At 44.7% G+C, this 24,422-nt stretch overlaps 1 long non-coding RNA gene across 4 annotated transcripts; it reads left to right on the top strand.

Annotated features, from left to right (window-relative positions):
• Nucleotides 1–20,964: 20,964 nt before the first annotated feature.
• On the top strand, nt 20,965–23,574 carry LOC123427288. 4 transcript variants are annotated; one of them, XR_006622383.1, is made up of 4 exons: nt 20,965–21,133; nt 21,238–21,385; nt 22,059–22,157; nt 23,248–23,574. It is a non-coding gene; the product is annotated as an uncharacterized LOC123427288 (long non-coding RNA). The 4 variants fall into 4 exon arrangements; XR_006622385.1 differs by having other exon boundaries at nt 20,965–21,385; nt 22,072–22,157; XR_006622382.1 differs by having other exon boundaries at nt 20,971–21,385.
• The last annotated feature ends 848 nt before the right edge of the window (nt 23,575–24,422 follow it).

The following is a 24,422-nucleotide window of genomic DNA, read 5'->3' as shown; positions in this document are numbered from 1 at the left end:
ATGCTCTCCAAAAACTCCACGTTGTTTCCAATCAGCAATATGTCATCCACATATAATATTAGAAACGCCACAGAGCTCCCACTCACTTTCTTGTAAATACAAGATTCTCCAACCACTTGTATAAACCCAAATGCTTTGATCACCTCATCAAAACGTTTGTTCCAACTCCGAGATGCTTGCACCAGTCCATAAATGGATCGCTGGAGCTTGCACACCTTGTTAGCATTCTTAGGATTGAAAAAACCTTCGGGTTGTATCATATACAACTCTTCCTTAAGGAAACCGTTAAGGAACGCCGTTTTGACATCCATCTGCCAGATTTCATAATCGAAAAATGCAGCTGTTGCTAACATGATTCTGACGGACTTAAGCATCGCTACGGGTGAGAATGTCTCATCGTAGTCAACTCCTTGAACTTGTGAAAAACCCTTTGCCACAAGTCGAGCTTTATAAACGGTCACATTGCCGTCAGCGTCCGTCTTCCTCTTAAAGATCCATTTGTTCTGAATAGCCTTGCGGCCCTCAGGTAGTACCTCCAATGTCCACACTTTGTTCTCATACATGGATCCTATCTCGGACTTCATGGCTTCTAGCCATTTGTTGGAATCTGGGCCCACCATTGCTTCTTCATAATTTGCAGGTTCATTGTTGTCTAACAACATGATTGATAAGACGGGATTACCGTACCACTCTGGAGCAGCACGTAGTCTCGTCGACCTGCGTGGTTCGACAGAAACTTGAACCGGAGTTTCATGATCATCATCATTAACTTCCTCCTCAACCGGCGTCGCAACGACAGAGGTTTCCCCTTGCCCTGCGCCACCATCCAGAGGGATGAGAGGTTCGACAACCTCGTCAAGTTCTATCTTCCTCCCACTCAATTCTCTCGAGAGAAACTCCTTCTCGAGAAAAGCTCCGTTTTTAGCAACAAACACTTTGCCCTCGGATTTGAGATAGAAGGTGTACCCAACAGTCTCTTTTGGGTAACCTATGAAGATGCACCTTTCCGCTTTGGGTTCCAGCTTTTCAGGCTGAAGCTTTTTGACATAAGCATCACATCCCCAAACTTTAAGAAACGACAATTTTGGTCTTTTGCCATACCACAGTTCGTATGGTGTCGTCTCAGCGGATTTTGATGGTGCCCTATTTAAAGTGAATGCAACTGTTTCTAATGCATAACCCCAAAACGATAACGGCAAATCAGTAAGACACATCATAGATTGCACCATCTCTAATAGAGTACGATTACGACGTTCGGACACACCATTACGCTGTGGTGTTCCAGGCGGTGTTAACTGTGAAACAATTCCACACTGTCTTAAGTGAGTACCAAACTCGAAACTCAGATATTCACCCCCATGATCAGACCGCAGGAACTTGATCTTCTTGTCACGATGATTTTCCACTTCACTCTGAAATTGCTTGAACTTTTCAAATGTTTCAGACTTGTGTTTCATCAAGTAGACATAACCATATCTACTCAAATCGTCAGTGAAGGTGAGAAAATAACGATATCCGCCGCGTGCCTCTACGCTCATCGGACCACACACATCGGTATGTATGATTTCCAATAAGTCACTTGCACGCTCCATTGTTCCGGAGAACGGAGTCTTAGTCATCTTGCCCATGAGGCATGGTTCGCATGTGTCAAGTGAATCAAAGTCAAGTGACTCCAAAAGTCCATCAGCATGGAGTTTCTTCATGCGCTTTACACCAATATGACCTAAGCGGCAGTGCCACAAAAATATGGCGCTATCATTGTTAACTCTAACTCTTTTGGTCTCAATGTTATGTATATGTGTATCGCTATCAAGATTCAATATGAACAATCCTCTCACATTAGGTGCATAACCATAAAAGATGTTACTCATAGAAATAGAACAACCATTATTCTCTGACTTAAAAGAGTAACCGTCTCGCAATAAACAAGATCCAGATATAATGTTCATGCTCAACGCAGGCACTAAATAACAATGATTTAAGTTCATCACTAATCCTGATGGTAACTGAAGTGAAACTGTGCCGACGGCGATTGCATCAACCTTGGAACCATTTCCTACGCGCATCGTCACTTCATCTTTCGCCAGCCTTCGTCTATTCCGCAGTTCCTGTTTCGAGTTGCAAATATGAGCAACAGAACCGGTATCGAATACCCAGGCACTACTACAAGAGCCGGTTAAGTACACGTCAATAACATGTATATCAAATATACCTGATTTTTCTTTGGCCGCCTTCTTATCTGCCAGATACTTGGGGCAATTGCGCTTCCAGTGACCCATACCCTTGCAATAGTAACACTCCGTTTCAGGCTTAGGTCCAGCTTTGGGTTTCTTCGTCGGATTGGCAACAGGCTTGCCGCTCTTCTTCGAATTACCCTTCTTGCCTTTGTCGTTTCTCTTGAAACTAGTGGTCTTATTCACCATCAACACTTGATGCTCTTTACGGAGTCCAGACTCTGCGACTTTCAGCATCGCAAACAACTCGCCGGGAGACTTGTTCATCCCTTGCATGTTGTAGTTCAACACAAAGCCTTTATAGCTTGGCGGCACTGATTGAAGGATTCTGTCAGTGATAGCCTCTTGCGGGAGTTCAATCCCCAGCTCAGCTAGACAGTTTGAGTACCCAGACATTTTGAGCACATGTTCACTGACAGACGAGTTTTCCTCCATCTTGCAAGCATAGAATTTATCGGAGGTCTCACACCTCTCGATCCGGGCGTTCTTCTGAAAGATAAATTTCAACTCCTGGAACATCTCAAATGCTCCATGACGCTCAAAGCGACGTTGAAGTCCCGGTTCTAAGCCATACAAAACTGCACATTGAACTATTGAGTAGTCCTCCTTACGTGCTAACCAAGCGTTCTTAACATCCTGATCAGCCGTAGCGGGTGGTTCATCTCCTAGCGCAGCATTAAGGACATAATCCTTCTTCCCAGCTTGTAAGATTAGCTTAAGATTACGAGCCCAGTCTACAAAGTTGCTTCATCATCTTTCAACTTAGCTTTCTCTAGGAACGTATTAAAATTCAGGGTGACTGTCGTGTGAGCCATGATCTACAACACAAATATATTCAAAGTGGACTTAGACTATGTTCAAGATAATTAGAGTTTAACTTAATCAAATTATTTGCTAAACTCCCACTCAAAAAGTACATCTCTCTAGTCATTTGAGTGGTTCATGATCCACTTACACTAGCTCAAGTCCGATCATCACGTGAGTTGAGTATAGTTTCAGTGGTAAGCATCCCTATGCTAATCATATCATATATATGATTCATGATCGACCTTTCGGTCTCATGTGTTCTGAGGCCATGTCTGCACATGCTAGGCTCGTCAAGCTTAACCCGAGTGTTCCGCGTGCGCAACTGTTTTGCACCCGTTGTATGTGAACGTTGAGTCTATCACACCCGATCATCACGTGGTGTCTCGAAACGACGAACTGTAGCAACGGTGCACAGTCGGGGAGAACACAATTTCGTCTTGAAATTTTAGTGAGAGATCACCTCATAATGCTACTGTCGTTCTAAGCAAAATAAGGTGCATAAAAGGATTAACATCACATGCAATTCATAAGTGACATGATATGGCCATCATCACGTGCTTCTTGATCTCCATCACCAAAGCACCGGCACGATCTTCTTGTCACCGGCGCCACACCATGATCTCCATCAACGTGTTGCCATCGGGGTTGTCATGCTACTCATGCTATTACTACTAAAGCTACATCCTAGCAAAATAGTAAACGCATCTGCAAGCACAAACGTTAGTATAAAGACAACCCTATGGCTCCTGCCGGTTGCCATGCCATCGACGTGCAAGTCCATATTTTCTATTACAACATGATCATCTCATACATCCAATATATCACATCACATCGTTGGCCATATCACATCACAAGCATACCCTGCAAAAACAAGTTAGACGTCCTCTAATTTTGTTGTTGCATGTTTTACGTGGTGACCATGGGTATCTAGTAGGATCGCATCTTACTTACGCAAACACCACAACGGAGATATATGAGTTGCTATTTAACCTCATCCAAGGACCTCCTCGGTCAAATCCGATTCAACTAAAGTTGGAGAAACCGACACTTGCCAGTCATCTTTGAGCAACGGAGTTACTCGTAACGATGAAACCAATCTCTCGTAAGCGTACGAGTAATGTTGGTCCAAGCCGCTTCAATCCAACAATATCGCGGAATCAAGAAAAGACTAAGGAGGGCAGAAAAACGCACATCACCGCCCACAAAAACTTTTGTGTTCTACTCGAGAAGACATCTACGCATGAACCTGGCTCTGATACCACTGTTGGGGAACGTCGCATGGGAAACAAAAAATTTCCTACGCGCACGAAGACCTATCATGGTGATGTCCATCTACGAGAGGGGATGAGTGATCTACGTACCCTTGTAGACCGTACAGCAAAAGCGTTAGTGAACGCGGTTGATGTAGTGGAACGTCCTCACGTCCCTCGATCCGCCCCGCGAACAATCCCGCGATCAGTCCCACGATCTAGTACCGAACGGACGGCACCTCCGCGTTCAGCACACGTACAGCTCGACGATGATCTCGGCCTTCTTGATCCAGCAAGAGAGACGGAGAGGTAGAAGAGTTCTCCGGCAGCGTGATGGCGCTCCGGAGGTTGGTGATGACCTTGTCTCAGCAGGGCTCCGCCCGAGCTCCGCAGAAACGCGATCTAGAGGAAAAACCGTGGAGGTATGTGGTCGGGCTGCCATGGAAAAGTCGTCTCAAATCGGCCCTAAAACCTCCGTATATATAGGTGGGAGGGAGGGGACCTTGCCTTGGGGCTCAAGGAGCCCCAGGGGGGTCGGCCGAGTCCAAGGGGGAAGGTTCCCCCCCCCCCAAACCGAGTTGGACTTGGTTTGGTGGGAGGGAGTCCTTCCTTCCCTTCCCACCTCCTCTTTTTTTTCTCCTTGATTTTCTTCTCTAGGCGCATAGGGCCCTCTTGGGCTGTCCCACCAGCCCACTAAGGGCTGGTGTGTCACCCTCAAGGCCTATGGGCTTCCCCAGGGTGGGTTCCCCCCCCCCCCCGGTGAACTCCCGGAACCCATTCGTCATTCCCGGTACATTCCCGGTAACTCCGAAAACCTTCCGGTAATCAAATGAGGTCATCCTATATATCAATATTCGTTTCCGGACCATTCCGGAAACCCTCGTGATGTCCATGATCTCATCCGGGACTCCGAACAACATTCGGTAACCAACCATATAACTCAAATACGCATAAAACAACGTTGAACCTTAAGTGTGCAGACCCTACGGGTTCGAGAACTATGTAGACATGACCCGAGAGACTCCTCGGTCAATATCCAATAGCGGGACCTGGATGCCCATATTGGATCCTACATATTCTACGAAGATCTTATCGTTTGAACCTCAGTGCCAAGGATTCATATAATCTCGTATGTCATTCCCTTTGTCCTTCGGTATGTTACTTGCCCGAGATTCGATCGTCAGTATCCGCATACCTATTTCAATCTCGTTTACCGGCAAGTCTCTTTACTCGTTCCGTAATACAAGATCCCGCAACTTACACTAAGTCACATTGCTTGCAAGGCTTGTGTGTGATGTTGTATGACCGAGTGGGCCCCGAGATACCTCTCCGTCACACGGAGTGACAAATCCCAGTCTTGATCCATACTAACTCAACTAACACCTTCGGAGATACCTGTAGAGCATCTTTATAGTCACCCAGTTACGTTGTGACGTTTGATACACACAAAGCATTCCTCCGGTGTTAGTGAGTTATATGATCTCATGGTCATAGGAATAAATACTTGACACGCAGAAAACAGTAGCAACAAAATGACACGATCAACATGCTACGTCTATTAGTTTGGGTCTAGTCCATCACGTGATTCTCCTAATGACGTGATCCAGTTATCAAGCAACAACACTTTGTTCATAACCATAAGACACTGACTATCTTTGATCAACTGGCTAGCCAACTAGAGGCTTGCTAGGGACGGTGTTTTGTCTATGTATCCACACATGTAAATGAGTCTTCATTCAATACAATTATAGCATGGATAATAAACGATTATCTTGATACAGGAATTATAATAATAACTATATTTATTATTGCCTCTAGGGCATAATTCCAACAGTTCGTACTGGCAATTTTGCTCGAGGATCAGCACAGCCTGAGCTGACGTAATACCATCTGACGAATGGATAATTTCTGCAACCCGCCGTGACCAATGGTGAGCCGACTCATCCGGGCGATAAACACAGTGTTGTAGATCGACGATCGTCATCGGACGTTTGCAAGTTCCTCGGAAGTTTTTGATGAAACGCTCTTTTAACTCGGCCCAGGTCTGGATGGAGTTGGGAGGTAAGTTTTTCAACCAAGTACGTGCTGACCCCTCGAGCATCATTGTGAAGTATCTGGCGCAAACCGCCTCGTTCACATCGAGCATGTCCATGGCGATTTCATAACTCTCGATCCATGATGCCGGCTCAAGGTCCGGCGATCTGGCGGCGGGTTCGGTCAAGGACTTCGGGGTCCATGGCCAGCGACAAGCCCCCAAGACAATCCCCATGTAGAGACCGGATTGAATCTGAGTCGCCCATGGATGATTCGTCATCAGACTTGACAGGTGTAGTTTCCTGAGTTGCCGAGCGCTCTGGCTCCTCCGATCCCTGTGTGAACCCCACAAAGACCGGGCGAGTCAGATTTGGCGTTACTATTGGGCGGACGTACCTGGCCGGCTCGACGATGTCGGTGGAGATGTCCAGCTCAGGCGCGGATGATCCAATCATGCCGATGAAGATGTTTATCTTGCCGAAGGGGACCCTGTAACCAGATTCAATCGAATCCGCTTCAGGTCCCCATTTCTGGTTGTCGATGTAGGTTCTCCCGCGACGGCTCCGAGTCATGAGCCCCGTCGCGTAACTCCCAAACCCTGGTAGGGCTCCCTTTGAGAACTCAACTCCACCGTGTGTAGGCCCCACGGTGGGCGCCAACTGTCGTGGTTTTGTCACGGCAGATGTCCTCGTGAAAGGACTTAGTACTGGAGGCATCGCATCTTGGTGGCGACTCAAAGGGGTTAAGCGGGAGAGACACGGCGATTTACCCAGGTTCGGCCCCTCGAGAGGTGGTAAAAGCCTACGTCCTGCTTTGGTTTGTATTGATGTGGTGTCGATTACAAGGAGGGCGTAACTCGCCAAGCCTAGCACTCGATGATTTCTAACCTGCCCTCTCCTCCCCTGGGACTCGCCTTTATATACAGGTCGAACCCCTAGGGTTTTTACAAGGGTACTTTCCTTCCTACAAATCGTGACCCTTGTGGTCTCTAAGTCGCCGTCTTCCAAAGCTTGGAGACCTTCCAGAAATCATAAACCGTCATACGACCTTGATCCGGCCAGGACAAGGCCCAAATAATTGTTTGGATGAATCGCCTGATTGGTAACCCGACCCAACTAGGGCGGGTCATTAACAGGTAATATCCCCAACAGGCCTGAAAGAGGAGCAAAGTTGAGATACCTATTCTACGCAACTCCAAACACCGTAAAAATCAACAAGAATTTTTTCTCGATTTATAAAAAATACTGGGCCGAAGAAGCGCCAGAGGAGCGCCAGCAGGTGGCCACAAGCCTGCTTGGTGCGGCCACCCCCCTGGCCGCGCCAAGTGGGCTTGTGGCGAGCCTGCTAGCCCATTGGACCCCCTCTTCTGCTATATGAAGGGTTTTGTTTGGAAAAAAATCATGGAGGATCTTTTTCGTGGATTCTCCGCCGCCACGAGGAGGAACTTGAGCAGAACCAATCTAGAGCTCCGGCAGGACGATCCTGCCGGGGAAACTTCCCTCCCGAAGGGGAAATCATTGCCATCGTCATTACCAACACTCCTCTCATCAGAGGGGACTCATCACCATCAACATCTTCATCAGCACCATCACATCTCCAAACCCTAGTTCATCACTTGTAACCAATCTCCGTCTCGCGACTCCGATTGGTACTTGTAAGGTTGCTAGCAGTGTTGATTACTCTTTGTAGTTGATGCTAGTTGGATTATTTGGTGGAAGAGTTTATGTTCAGATCCTTGATGCTACTCATTACCTCTCTGGTCATGAATATGATTATGCTTTGTGAGTAGTTACTTTTTTTCCCGAGGACATGGGATAAGTCATGCTAATAGTAGTCATGTGAATTTGGTATTCGTTCGGTAATTTGATGTGTTGTATGTTGTTTTTCCTCTAGTGGTGTTATGTGAACGTAGACTACATAACACTTCACCATTATTTGGGACTATAGGAAGGCATTGGGAAGTAGTAAGTAGATGATGGGTTGCTAGAGTGACAGAAGCTTAAACCCTAGTTTATGCGTTGCTTCGCAAGGGGCTGATTTGGATCCACTAGTTTAATGCTATGGTTAGACTTTGTCTTAATTCTTCTTTCGTAGTTGCGGATGCTTACGAGAGGGGTTAATCATAAGTGGGATGCTTGTCCAAGTAAGGGCAGTACCCAAGCGCCGGTCGACCCACATATCAAACTATCAAAGTAACGAACGCGGATCATATGAACATGATGAAACTAGCATGACAGAAATTCCCGTGTGTCCTAGGGAGCGCTTTTCCTCCTATAAGACTTGTCTAGGCTTGTCCCTTTCTACGAAAGGGATTGGGCCAATTTGTTGCACCGTTGCTACTTTTGTTACTTGTTGCTCGCTACAAATCATCTCACATCACAATCACTTTTTACCGATAATTTCAGTGCTTGAGGGGCTTGTTCGGGGTATCTTCACCTCGAACGGAACCACAAGGAGTTGCTCCTAACCTGCTGCACCTACTAAAAATATTTGCTTTGAATTTCCTTCGGGTATGCTTGAGAAACTGCTGGCTAATTCTTTTACAGGAGATGGAACATCACATCGAGACTTGCATCTGATCTATGTAGATGAAGTTTGTGGTTTATTTAAGCTTGCAGGTTTGCCCGAGGATGAGGTCAAGAAGTAGGTCTTTCCTTTATCTTTGAAGGATAAGGCGTTGACATGGTATAGGCTATGTGATGATACTGGATCATGGGACTACAATCGGTTGAAATTGGAATTTCATCAAAATTTTTATCCTATTCATTTAGTACATGGTGATCGGAATTATATTTATAATTTTTGGCCTCGTGACAGAGAAAGCATCGCTCAAGCTTAGGGGAGGCTTAAATCAATGCTATATTCATGCCCCAATCATGAGCTCTTGAGAGAAATTATCATTCAGAACTTCTATGCTCGGCGTTCTCATGATGATCGCACCATGCTTGACACTTCTTGTACCGATTCTTTTATAAAGAGAGATATTGACTTCAAATGGAATTTATTGGAGAGAATTAAACGCAATTCTGAAGATTGGGAGCTTGAAGAAGGTAAGGAGTGAGGTATTAATTTCACGTTTGATTGCGTTAAATTCTTTGTTGAGACAAATACTTTTTGTGACTTTAGCGCTAAGTATGGACTTGACTCTGAGATAGTAGCTTCATTGTGTGAATCATTTGCTGCTCATATTGATCTCCCCAAATAGAAGTGGTTTAAATATCATCCTCCTTTAGAAGTCAATGTAGTTAAACCCAATCCAGTTGAAGAGAAAGTCATTGCCTATAATGATCATGTCACATGAGTTCAATTTCTCATGAGTTCAATTTCTCTAAGTTTGGTAGACAACCTCATGAAAAGGAGTTGCCTAGTAGGGATGAAACTATTGCCTTAGCCTCTATTGTCGTGCCTCCTACTGATCCCTTAGAGCAATACTTGCTGGAGCATGAAATGATATGCATATGGATGAAAGGGATGAGATAGATAGAGTTGTCTTAGAACAATATCCTATCCTTAAGAATAACTTGCCTGTTGAACTGCTTGGGGATCCACCCCCACCAAAGGGTGATCCTGTGTTCGAGCTTAAGCAGTTGCCTGATACTCTTAAGTATGCTTATCTTGATGAAAAAGAGATATATCCTCTTATTATTAGTGCTAGCCTCTCAGAGCATGAAGAAAAGAAGTTACTAAAAACTCTGAGGAAGCACCGTGCTGCTATTTTATATACTCTTGATGATCTTAAGGGCATTAGTCCTAATCTATGCCAGCACAAGATTAAGACTGATCCTAACTTCAAACCAGTTGCTGATCATCAAAGGATATTGAATCCCAAGATGAAAGAGGTAGTAAGAAAAGAAATACTAAAGCTCCTGGAAGCATGTATTATCTATCATGTTGCTCATAGCGATTGGGTGAGTCCGGTGCATTGCGTCCCTAAGAAGGGAGGCATTACCGTTGTCCCTAATGATAAGGATGAATTGATCCCTCAGAGGATTATTACTGGCTATAGGATGGTGATCGATTTTAGGAAATTGAATAAAGCCACTAGGAAAGATCATTACCCTTTGCCTTTTATCGACCAAATGCTAGAAAGGCTGTCTAAACACACACACTTTTGCTTTCTAGACGGTTATTCTGGTTTCTCCCAAATACTAGTTGCACAATCTGATCAGGAGAGAACCACTTTCACCTGCCCATTCGGTACCTTTGCTTATAGACGTATGCCTTTTGGCTTATGTAATGCACCTGCCACTTTTCAAAGATGTATGATGGCTATATTCTCTGACTTCTGTGAAAAGATTGTTGAGGTTTTCATGGATGACTTCTCCGTTTACGGGTCTTCTTTTGATGATTGCCTCAGCAACCTTGATCGGGTCTTGCAGAGATGTAAAGACACCAATCTTGTCTTGAATTGGGAGAAGTGCCACTTTATGGTTAATGAAGGCATCGTCTTAGGACATAAAATTTCTGAAAGAGGTATTGAAGTCGATAAGGCTAAGGTTGATGCAATCGAGAAAATGCCATACCCCACAGATATCAAAGGTATAAGAAGTTTCCTTGGTCATGTTGGCTTCTATAGAAGGTTCATTAAAGACTTCTCTAAGATTTCTAGGCCTCTTACCAATCTCTTGCAAAAAGATATTCCTTTTGTCTTTGATGATGATTGTGAGGAAGCCTTCGAAATACTTAAGAGGGCTTTGATAACTGCACCTATTGTTCAACCACCTGATTGGAACTTACCTTTTGAAATCATGTGTGATGCTAGTGATTATGCTGTTGGTGCTCTTCTAGGGGGTCAAAGAGTCGATAATAAGTTGAATGTTATTCACTATGCTAGTAAAACTTTAGACAGTGCCCAAAGAAACTATGCTACTATAGAGAAGGAGTTTTTAGCAGTCGTGTTTGCATGTGAAAAGTTCAGGTCTTACATAGTTGATTCCAAAGTCACTATTCACACTAATCACGCTGCTATTTAGTCCCTCATGGAGAAGAAGGACGCTAAACCTAGACATATCAGATGGGTTCTCTTGCTACAGGAGTTTGATTTGCACGTTGTCGACGGGAAGGGTGCTGATAACCCCGTAGCAGATAACTTGTATAGGTTGGAGAACGTTCTTAATGACCCACAACCTATTGATGATAGCTTTCCTGATGATCAACTGAATGTCATCAATACTTCACGTAGTGCACCGTGGTATGCTGATTATGCAAACTATATCGTTGCCAAATATATACCACCTAGTTCCACATACCAGCAAAAGAAGAAATTCTTCTTTGACTTGAGACATTAATTTTGGGATGATCCTCACCTTTATAAGGAGTAGATGGTGTTATTAGATGTTGTGTACCTGAACATGAATAGGGACAGATCCTACAGAAGTGTCACTCCGAGGCCTACGGAGGACACCATGAGGGAGATAGAACTGCACACAAGGTATTGCAATCAGGTTTCTATTTTCCCACTCTCTTCAAGGATGCCCGTAAGTTTGTCTTGTCTTGTGACGAATGTCAAAGAGTAGGTAATATTGGTAAACGTCAGGAAATGCCTATGAACTATTCACTTGTCATTGAACCATTTGATGTTTGGGGCTTTGATTATATGGGACCTTTTCCAAAATCTAATGGGTATACTCACATCTTAGTTGCTGTTGATTACGTCACTAAGTGGGTAGAAGTTATCCCCACTAGTAGTGTTGATCAAAACACCTCTATCAGCATGCTTAAAGAAGTTATTTTCCCTAGATTTGGAGTCCCTAGATATCTAATGATCGACGGTGGTTCACATTTCATTCATGGTGCTTTCCGTAAAACGCTTGCGAAGTACGATGTCAACCATAGAATTGCGTCTCCCTATCACCCTCAGTCGAGTGGTCAAGTAGAGCTAAGCAATAGAGAGATTAAACTAATTCTGCAAAAGACTGTCAACAGGTCTATAAAGAATTGGTCTAAGAAGCTCGATGATGCACTGTGGGCTTATAGGACTGTCTATAAGAATCCCATGGGCATGTCTCCATACAAAATGGTGTTCGGTAAAGCATGTCATTTACCTCTTGAGCTAGAGCATAAAACTTATTGGGCAATCAAAGAGCTCAACTTTGATTTCAAACTTGCCGGTGAGAACAGGTTATTTGACATTAGCTCGCTTGATGAATGGAGAACTCAGGTATATGAGAATGCCAAGTTGTTCAAAGAGAAGGTTAAGAGGTGGAATGATAAGAGGATACAAAAGCGTGAGTTCAATGTAGGTGATTATGTCTTGCTATATAACTCTCGTTTAAGATTCTTTACAAGCAAGCTTCTCTCTAAATGGGAAGGTCCCTATGTTGTTGAGGAATTATATCGTTCCAGTGCTATCAAGATCAACAACACGGAAGGTAATTGTCTGAGACTTGTAAATGGGCAGAGAATCAAGCATTGTATCTCAGGTACTCCCATAAATGTCGAAAGCAATATCATCAATACCATAACTCCGGAGGAATACCTAAGGGATACTTATCAGCCTGTTTCAGACTCCGAAAACGAAGAGGTATGTGATTCGGTAAGAAAACAGAGTCCAAAACTTTTCCAGTAGGAAATTTCCTCCGTTTTGGAATATTTGAAAAAATACAAAAATTGGAAGTAGTCCGGAAAGTGCGCGAGGAGGCGACAAGCCTGCCCGGCGCGGGCCCACCCCCTGGTCGCGCAGGGAAGGCTTGTGGCCACCTCGTGCGCCTCCCGGACTCCATTTTCGTGCGGAGTACTCCTTCTGGTCTGGAAAAAAATCAATATATATTCTCCTGTGAGGTCTGACCCCTGCATCACGCAGATTTCCTTTGTTTTTCATTTCGAGCCTATTTCTGTTGCACATCTAGATCGCTATGACTTCCCTAAAAGCTCCGAAGGACAAGATCTTCGAGAAGGCCATCAATCCCTACCTCACGGGAGTGCTGCAACACCCTCAATCTACCGAGATGTGTGAGGGGATGTTGCAAATCCATGATGTTGAGGGTCCCAAGAAGACCGGAAGCGTGGAGACGAGGCTCGAAACAATGGAGCAACAAGTCTTCAAGTGCCAAGGGATGGTGGAGCGTGGACTCAACGCCAACCACATGATGATCACGGAGTTCACCAACAAGCACAGGATTGATGCCAATGACATTGGGAAGGACCTCTCCAGGCTCTATGACAGGATTGATCAACTCCAGGCCCAGATCTATGACCTACATAACCAAAACTGTGAGTATGAGTGTAGATTTAAATCAATACGGTTGGCTGCAGATTTGAGGATTTTGGAGACTCGCTCATCTTTCCATGATGGAGCACCTATGCCTTGGAAGACGGATGATCAAGCCCATGTTGCAACAACTCCACCACCATCAGCACCAAAGGAAGACAACTGAGCATGGGTATGGGCAATCCCCTTGGCTTTTGCCAAGCTTTGGGGAGTTGCCCCGGTATCGTATCACCATCACATCTTTTGCCTTTACCTTTGCTTTAGTTTTCCTTTTAAATTTTATTTTTCTCTAGTATATTAAAAGTCTTAGTGTTTTAGTATTGAGTTTTCCTTTGTGTCACCCCCGATGTGTTCGAGCTCGTGAACTATATAATAAAGAGTGTCTTAGTTGAAGGGCTTTGCCTCTTGCCATGATCAATAGATTGAGAAAAGAACAAAAGCATGAAAGATCATGTAATGATCTTATGGGAAGTGATGGCTTCACATATAAAAGGGATGATGATTGAAACTTGTTGTGGGTAGACAAACGTAGACCTTGGTCATTGTTGCAATTAATAGTAAGTGATAAAGGAGAGGTTCACATATAAATATATCATCTCTGACACCATCTATGATTGTGAACACTCACTAAACTATTGCATGCCTAGAAGTAGATGTTGGTCAAGGAAGACAACATAATGAATTGTGTTTGCTTAGCTCCGAACAATGTTATATGATTAGAGATCCCTTAGCATGTGACGATTGCTTCCACCTCACATTAGCCAAACCTCCCGCACTAAGTAGAGATACTACTTGTGCATCCATAAACCATCAACCCAGTTTTGCCGTGTGAGTCCACCATACCTACCTATGTATTGAGTAAGATCCCTCAAGTAAGTTGTCATTGGTGCAAGCAATAAAAATTGCTCTCTAATATGTATGATCTATTAGTGTGTGGAAAATAAGCTTTGTACGAACCTGTGATGAGGAAGACATAAAAGCGACAGACTGCATAATAAAGTTCTTTATCACAGGAGGCAATATACAGCGATGTTCCTTCGCACTGAGAGGACACGCATCCAAACCTCAAAAGCGCATGAAAATCTCTCCTTCCCTCTGCGAAGGGCCTATCTTGTACCTTTACTTTTTTCCCTTGAAAGAGTCATGGTGATCTTCACCAATTCCTTATTTCGCCTTTATCTTGGCTAACGTCATATGCTTGGGAAAGATCTATATTCATATGTCAACTTGGAGGTAAGTATTCATGAATTATTATTGTTGACATTACCCTTGAGGTAAACACTTGGGATGCAAAATCGAAAGCCCCTATCTTTCTCTGTGTCCAGCTGAACTTTTGATCTCATGAGTACCACGTGAGTTGTAGCAATTGTAGAGAACGAAAGAATGATTGAGTATGTGGATTTGCTTTACAAGCTCTTATTTGAACCTTTCTGGTGTTGTGATAAATTGCAATTTCTTCAATGACTAAAGGCTATCGGTTGTTACTTCTCGGTAAAGTTCTTGATCCATGCTTTACTTTGTGAACGAATTATCACTTTAGCATGAGAGATTATATGTTGGTATTGCTGTTCTGATCATGATCATGATGCTTGCATGTTCGTATCTTGTTTTGTCGACACCTCTCTCCCTAAACATGTGGACATATTTATTGAGCTCGGCTTTCGCTTGAGGACAAGCGAGGTCTAAGCTTGGAGGAGTTGATATGTCCATTTTGCATCATGTTTTCATGTTGATATTTATCGCTTCTTGGGCTGTTATTTCACTTCACGGTACAATACTTATGCCTTTTCTCTCTTATTTTGCAAGGTTTACATGAAGAGGGAGAATGCCGGCAGCTGGAATTCTGGCCTGAAAGAGGAGCAAAGTTGAGATACCTATTCTGCGCAACTCCAAACGCCGTAAAAATCAACGAGGATTTTTTTCTGGATTTTTAAAAATACTGGGCCGAAGGAGCGCCAGCACGTGGCCACAAGCCTGCTTGGCGCGGCCACCCCCTGGTCGCGCCAAGGGGGCTTGTGGGCAGCCTGCTGGCCCACTGGCCCCCCTCTTCTGCTATATGAAGGGTTTCGTCTGGAAAAACATCAGGGAGGAGCTTTTTCGTGGATTCGCCGCCGCCACGAGGTGGAACTTGAGCAGAACCAATCTAGAGCTCCGGCAGGATATTCTGCTAGGGAAACTTCCCTCCCGGAGGGGGAAATCGTCGCCATCGTCATCACCAACACTCCTCTCATCGGAGGGGACTCGTCACCATCAACATCTTCATCAGCACCATCTCATCTCCAAACCCTAGTTCATCACTTGTAACCAATCTCCGTCTCGCAACTCCGATTGGTACTTGTAAGGTTGCTAGTAGTGTTCATTACTCTTTGTAGTTGATGCTAGTTGGATTATTTGGTGGAAGAGTTTATGTTCAGATCCTTGATGCTACTCATTACCTCTCTGGTCATGAATATGATTATGCTTTGTGAGTAGTTACTTTTGTTCCTGAGGACATGGGATAAGTCATGCTAATAGTAGTCATGTGAATTTGGTATTCGTTCGGTAATTTGATGTGTTGTATGTTGTTTTTCCTCTAGTGGTTTTATGTGAACGTCGACTACATAACACTTCACCATTATTTGGGCCTAGAGGAAGGCATTGGGAAGTAGTAAGTAGATGATGGGTTGCTAGAGTGACAGAAGCTTAAACCCTAGTTTATGTGTTGCCTCGTAAGGGGCGGATTTGGATCCACTAGTTTAATGCTATGGTTAGACTTTGTTTTAATTCTTCTTTTGTAGTTGCGGATGCTTGCGAGAGGGGTTAATCATAACTGGGATGCTTGTCCAAGTAAGGGCAGTACCCAAGCGCCGGTCCACCCACATATCAAACTATCAAAGTAACGAACGCGAATCATATGAACATGATGAAACTAGCATGACAGAAATTCCCGTGTGTCCTCGGGAGCGCTTTTCCTCCTATAAGACTTTGTCCAGGCTTGTCCCTTGCTACAAAAGGGATTGGGCCACTTTGCTGCACCGTTGCTACTTTTGTTACTTGTTGCTCGCTACGAATCATCTCACCACACAATCACTTGTTACCGATAATTTCAGTGCTTGCAGATATTTCCTTGGTGAAAACCACTTGTCAGATCCTTCTGCTCCTCGTTGAGTTCGACACTCTTACTTATCGAAAGGACTACGATTGATCCCCTATACTTGTGGGTCATCATCCATCCCGATCTAGCACCGAAATACACCATGGACCGATGATGGTGATGATCTATTCCTGCACGGCTTCGCCTAAGCACCACACAGATCCGATCTAGAGGAGGAACTACAAACTAGAGGAGAGGGTTGCACGTGGCTGAAATTGTGTCTCACAACCCCCAAAACCTCTAGTATATATAGGAGGAAGGAGGGTCTAGCCTTGAGCACCAAGGGAAACCCCCTTGGGATCGGCCAAACTAGGAGAGGAGGAGTCCTCCTCCAATCCTACTTGGAGTAGGACTTCTCCCCAAGTTGTCCACCTCTTTTGGTTTTTTCCAGTTTTACCTCATGGGCTTTATTTGGTTGACTAGTCAGCCCACTAAGAGCTATTGCACCACCACCAAGTCCATGTGGCCCTCTTAGGGAGGGGTGATCCCACCTGGTGGGCCCCCGGTACCCATTCGTCACTCCCGGTACACTGTCGGCAATGCCCGAAATCCTTCCAGAATCCAAATACCAACTTCCTACATATCAATCTTTGTTTTCGGACCATTCCAGAACTCCTCGTGACGTCCGGCATCTCATCTGGGACTCCGAACAAAACTTCGGTCACCAGCACCTATAACTCAACTACACTGAAACGTCACCGAACCTTAAGTGTGCAGACCCTACGGGTTTGAGAACTTTGCAGACATGACCTGAGACACTCTCTGGTCAATATCCAATAGCGGGACCTGGATGTCCATATTGGATCCTACATATTCTACGAAGATCTTATCGGTTAAACCTCTATGCCAAGGTTTCATATAATCCCGTATACCATTCCATTTGTCCTTCGGTATGTTACTTGCCCGAGATTCGATCGTCGGTATCTCCATACCTATTTCAATCTCGTTACCGGCAAGTCTCTTTACTCGTTCCGTAATACAAGATCCCGTGACTAACTCTTTAGTCACATTGCTTGCAAGGCTTATATGTGATGTTGTCTTACCGAGTGGGGCCCGAGGTACCTATCCGTCACACGGAGTGACAAATCCCAGTTTTGATCCATGCTAACTCAACGGACACCTTCGGAGATGCTTGTAGAGTACCTTTATAGTCACCCAGTAACGTTGCGACGTTCGATACACACAAGGCATTCCTCCAGTGTTAGTGAGTTACATGATCTCATGATCATAGGAATGAATACTTGACATGCAGAAAACAATAGCAACAAAATGAGACGATCATATGCTACGTTCATAGTTTGGGTATTGTCCATCACATCATTCTTCTAATGATGTGCTCCCGTCATCAAGTGACAACACTTGTCTATGGCTAGGAAACCTTAACCATCCTTGATCAACAGGCTAGTCAACTAGAGACTCACTAGGGACACAGTTTTGTCTATATATCCACACATGCATTTATGTTTCCATTCAATACAGTTATAGCATGGATAATAAACGATTATCTTGAAACAGGAAATATAATAATAACTATTTTATTATTGCCTCTAGGGCATATTTCCAACACGGACGAGGATTAACACATGGACATTTTTACCTAGCTGTGATAGGCCAGCCCATAGGTACACTTCTGATCAAGGTGCGGGCCCAACCCACCACAAGATTCCCTCCGTGTCTCCCCGACGTGGTCTTTTCCACCCTCCGTGTGACAACGACAGCTACGTTCGTGAGGGGGGTCACACCACGGTAGTGTGTCGGGTGCTTTGCAACGTTCATCCTCGTGTTCTACGAAGGGGTGTCTGCATCATATAATTTTCCATCCGGAATTGACCTAACCACCCCATGATTTAGCGCATATACATACTCCTAAATAGACGATGCATTGTAAAAACTTTGTGTAGTACATAACTAAATAGACTTTTATATTACATGGACATGGGCCATAGACTGAAGCTATCTACAATGGTGTACATGCCCTAAGTAAATCAAATGTTAATTTAGGTAAAAAGAAAAAAATTATAATGCATAGCTATGCCGACGGCATGCCCCAAATCGGTGGACGCTTCGGATCAATGACGTGGCACCTGCCGCGGATCGATGACATGGACAAAATCAGCTATGCCGACAGGGTCCTTTAGGGCCGTCGGCATATGTTTGATGGCGTCAGACGACCGTGAACCACCGGGTGGCCGTGCCCACATATATGCCGACGGAGAGGCTATACCGACAGTCACCGTTTGCGTAGATCGGCCTATGCCGACAGCCCCGCATACGCCGACGGCGGCCGTAGGCAAAGAGGGAGGTATGCCGACGGTTTTGTTTGGGTCGTCGGCATACGTTCATATATGCCGATGGGGGCACTCGGCATACTTTAGGCTGTCGGCACCAAGCCTGATTCCGGTAGTGATCATCCTTTTTAAGAAATAAAGATCTAGATAACATGGTTTTATTTACTTGCATTACATGTCTACCTTGTTATAAAAATTGATGTCGACAAGAAACCTACCTGGAATACTCAAACAGAATTAACACGTTAATCGACAGAAGCATAAGCCATATAGCTACATGACGAGGCACTACGAATCTAAGCTCTTGCTCAAAAACTTGCTATGAATGATTTTCCTCGTGATCTAAACGCTCGCTCTTTATATTTCTTGATGGAGAGAGTTCAACACAGCACCCCAATGTTAAAGAAAAAGTGCTTTCACAAAACTGCAGGCAATCATGAATTTCTCAAAAACAAATTTGCAACACAACTGAATTTCTCTGACAGATTGAAATACAAACGTCAAAGAGGATACTGCGGACTGATTTTCTCAAACCTATATATGTAGCAGCACATGTGAGGCTTAATGTGCCAAAAATAAATAAAGGTAAACCTGGATCAAACCCAATAGAATGTCTCAAAGTCTTACAGTTGCTTTGGCTAATACTAGATTGAGATCCAAAATCTAAAGCTACAGTTGTGTAACTATCCAGGATATCTTGTACTAGTACATGGTACACTCGTCCATGCCTACTACGGACGCTGCCGGGGGCTGCTCTTTCTTGGTTAGCACAATGTAGAGCGGGCTTGCATGGCACATGTCGACGCCGAACAAGCGGAAGGAGCGCTCCTTGAAGGCCCAGATCTCGACGATGTCCTTCTCCTTGAAGCAGCAGCGGGTGATGAAGTCCAGGTACCCTTCCCCCTTGATGATGTTGCCGTGGCTGCTCTCCCACCGCGTCACCTGCAGCTGCTTGGTGCCGGCGTGGACGTTGCAGACGAGGACGGGAAGCCCGCCGTGCTTCTTCCCCTGCTTCTTCTTTCTCTTGGTCCTCCCCTGCTGCACCTCCTCTTCGGTCGGCGGCAGCCTTGGCGGCCTCGGGGCTTCCTTGGCGCCCTCACACGGTATCTTGGCGGCGTCGAGCTCCTCGGGGGAGAGGATCGGGCGGAGGCTGCGCAGCACGCCGGTTGTCGGGAGCCGGAACCGGTTCTGCTGCGGGTCGAGGTCGGTGGCGGTCACGGCCTTCTCGTCGATGAAGGTCACCGTCAGGTCGAGCCGGAGGTTGAAGTGGGCGCGAATCCACGCCGGCTCGGCTCGGGGAGCGACCGCGGAGAGCGGGACGGCGTTTATGGGCGCGGCGTCGACGGGCGGCGGCAAGAACGGGACTAGAGCGCCGGAGAGGGAGAGGTTGGCCGCGTTGGCCCGATGCTCCGCGGCGGCGGGGTCGTACACGGCCAGGGTAAGCGCGTGCGGCCTCTTGCGGCCGGCGTAGCTCGGCGCACCACCTTCCTTGGTAGGGATGATCATGGAAAGGTTACGGTTGGTTTGCTCAGGGACAGGGGACGACATGGTGATCGTGATCAGCGTTCGATCGACTGTTCGATCTCCCGGCGGCAGGCAGGCAGGCTAGTTAAGTTCGCTAGGGCTGCTGTTGCAATGGGTGGGCAATGGGATGGTTCATGCCCCAGATTATATAGATGCTGCATGCTCCATTGCTCACCGGAGCCGAGTCGGCCTCCGCGTGAGAGAGGGGATGTGCCTGTGCTGGCTCCGCCTCCGCTCCGGACTCGCTCTCCTCTGGGCCGGAGAACACCGGGCTCTCACCGGATTGGGCGCATTAAATGTTGCCAATCCGAGTATAGCCTTGCGAGCTGCTGCTACCCACGCTGTATCACCGGATTGCGGGCGCCACTTCCTTGCGAATCCGAGTAGGATCAAGGGGGAGCGACTACAATAGAAAAGCAGGCTGTGGTGCAAAAAATAGAAAAAATGGATCTGTTCCATTGGATGGGAGATTGATGGCTCAGATTCGGGTGAGGCGATATGTGCGTGAAATTTGCAAAAAAGTTCCTCCCTGGTAGCTAATTTCGTCCCGATGCCTCCTCGTTGAAACCCAGATCCCGTGGAGGCAGCACGAACCAAATCTTCTCCGAGGGCGGTGATCCATACTCCAAGTTGGGTGAGCACTCCTGGTAGAGGTGATGCTCCTTCTCCCGATGGCTGCTTGCAGCTTTTGTGGCTGGTAGCCCAGTTGGAGGCGGACCAGATCGGAACTGACCACCAACTAAACTCTGCCCCGCAGCTTCCGTCGTAGATTCCCTTCTAAAGCTCCGACAACGGTGGGTTCGTCGCCTCCTCTCTCCAGTAACAGCTAGTGTCCTCCTCCCCCTCGTCGGCGGCTAGCCGGCGATGGTCTCCTCAGCTCCTTCCCGACCGGCCCGTGCGACGAGGTGGTCCGTTTGCTAGTGAATTTGTGCTGCATCCCATTTTTAATATCAAGTAGATTTATGTTGCATCTCTCTAGTTCTATTATTTGTTCATGTCAAAATTTCCCAGTGAATGATTTGCATACTAATTTCGATTTGATGGTGTGTTGCTACTGTGTACTAGCGTTTTGTTATTCTAATTGGAAGTTTTGTTTCACTCATAAGTAATGTGGAGAATCAAGTTGGAAGATTGAATGCGGTCAGATAATTTCAGCGTCTTGCAGTTTAGCGTATAATTCGCTAAAAAGATTAATACTTGCAGTTCCGTATACAAAGTCAGTAGCTTGAAAAGTTCGAAAGAAAGTAACTTGATTCTGCTAGGCAAAAAATAAAATGAAATTTGTCCATTTATCAGCACATCAAAGTCCTGATTCATGTATATATGATTCATCGCTGAAATTGCTCCAGTTTAAGAAGTGTCCTAGTATATATGAATTATGTTTCCCAATTGGGGGTCAACAATTATGTTTCCCAATTGGGGGTCAACAATTTTATCATCAACTGAACACAAGGATGGAACCAACCCATGACTTTGGGATGGAACCATGACATTCCATGACTTTTGATCCTCAAACCAAACACACCCTAAGAGTCAACAATTGGAAGTGTCCTAGTATATATTCTGACACATGCACAGACTGTTGCCATAGGTGGTGGGATCCTCGGCTCCTTCCGAACCAACCTGTGTGACGTGCTGCAGATCTACAAGGCATCACCATGATTGTTAATTTGTCTGGTAAATAGATGCTAACTTGATTTAGCTAGTAGATTTGTGCTCGATCTTAATTTTATTAGCTAGTTGATTACATCTCTACGATTCTATTTTTTTGTACTTGTTCATGTCAAACCTGCTCATGTGTGAATGATGCATATTGGTAACTTCATTTCATTATGTATTGCCATTGTTTGTGGTGGTTTCAAAGTCTATTTTGGTCCTTCTGTTTCACTATTAAGTACTCCGGGGACCAAGTTGGTAGGTTGATGACCGGCAGATAATCTACGATTTGAAATTTAGGACATTTTACTAAAAATATTAGTATATGTGGTTGTTCCATTTCATTATCACAATATGCATTCACTGGTTATATTAGGGAGTGGCTCTGCTAATATTTTTCTTGCCGAACTCATAACCAGTTTTGAGTGATTAAAATGTCCAATGGCTTCGATGGTTGGACACATCATTTTATCATACAGTATGTTTTTTTTATTTGTACATACGATAGGCTATATGAAAATGCCAAGTTTTTATAAAGGATGGATTTCTAATAGGATAATTATGTAAATAAATGTATGAGCTGGTTGTAACCTTGGGTCATAACCTCTAACCTTCATCACTATGGAACTTTTATGAGCTGGTTTTTATGCAAGCAGCTAAGGTCCATTCAATGGTATGAACATGAATGTTTGTCAGTATTTAGAATTATTTTTGAGTTAGAATTTATGCGTATTATATGGCATCTTGCGAAAAATGAGTTTCGATGTTGTTGGTTTCACAAGTCAGTAGGCATAACGACATAAAATAATCTGTAATGGAATAACAAAATATGCTGCAACAAATATTTGTGCTCTCTCTGTTAGACTTATCCTGCTATCACATGCCATTTTTATTTGATTTGAAAATTAACATGTAGAAGCTGGAATGCCAGCATCGACCGCAAGGGTTATCGTGATTGGTTACATGTGTATTCGGAATTTCATCTTAAGTTTTGACATTCTAACCTTGATCAGAGTGGTGGATGAAGTTGGACATAATGACTGTCTCTCTTCTCAGGATATGTTACTTCATATATTTTTCTAACTGACACCTACTTATTTGGTGTTCTTAGCTAGGTAGATTAAACTGATTGATGAAGTGTATACGAGTCCATGGAGGTTAAAAACTCCCATGTACAAGCGGGAATGCCAGCAGATGAAGCTCGATTAACAGGAAGCACTAAAACAGGGCGCAAAATGATACTCGTAGATCTTTTCTGTCATGTACTATCAAGATGCTTGTTGGACAGTGATAGTTTTCAGTCCTTTATACTCGGTCCTGCCGCCCATGTACTATAAGTGGTCCATGTATACTTCCTGTGCTGTATTCTCATGTACTGAAATACTCAAATGCTTGCTGAGAGGTGATAACTCTAGTCATTAATTTGTTCATGTACTCACACACTTCCAGTTTGACATGTATATGCAGTTCTGCTTGATATGGGATTGCTTACTTCTCTTATGTGCTAAACAATTTGTGATATATACTGACATTTTCTTAGTAACCAAGACGCCCGCCCCTCTTGAAAAATCAGTGATGTCTCAGAGGCTAATATTGACACGTTTTATGGATTTCATGAATTAAATTTTTGGAAAGATTTTTGTATCAAACTAAGATGGGATGGGCATCAGTACCATGCATATCTGAAAATGGTCATATTTCGCAAAGACTCAAGGTCTATATTGCAAATATGCTATTTCATATCTGATCATTGGCAGGGGGTTTTCCATGAAAAGTACATCAAGTGGTCTGAGATCCCTCCACTTAAATCTGGGCCATCAGTCTTCCATCTAGTGGCCCAGATCTGTTTTTTCTATTTTTCTACTACAAGCCCAGATTCTATTGTAGTCCCTCCCGGATCAAGGAGAGAGCCCCTAGCTGTATGTTTTTGTAATGGGAAACGCTTGTGGCCGGTCAGGCTGCACGTTCGCCTTACCCGAAAAAATTGGATCGGGTAATTCGAGTTTTTGCAAATTCGGGGTTATGAAAAATAAAACTCAAAATTTTCAAAAATTGTAAAAACCCGGTAATTAGGGTACCCGAAAATTTAAATTCAGGTTCGGATATTCCCTAATTATCCGAATAGGAGAAGAACTTCACATCACAAGAAGCCGCCAGGCGAATGGATTGGCGCGGCCCAGCACTTGTGCACAATGCTGCACCATGACAGGAAGGTGGAGGATTGGAGGTGAGCGGCACCCATGCGTCGTGGTAGCCGTCGTACAACCGAGTAGTGCACGGGCATTA

The sequence above is a fragment of the Hordeum vulgare genome, chromosome 2H, assembly GCF_904849725.1.
Source record: "Hordeum vulgare subsp. vulgare chromosome 2H, MorexV3_pseudomolecules_assembly, whole genome shotgun sequence".
Taxonomy (NCBI): domain Eukaryota; kingdom Viridiplantae; phylum Streptophyta; class Magnoliopsida; order Poales; family Poaceae; genus Hordeum; species Hordeum vulgare.
Note: the sequence above shows the minus strand (reverse complement) of the source record. Positions and strands in the feature narration are given on the sequence as shown.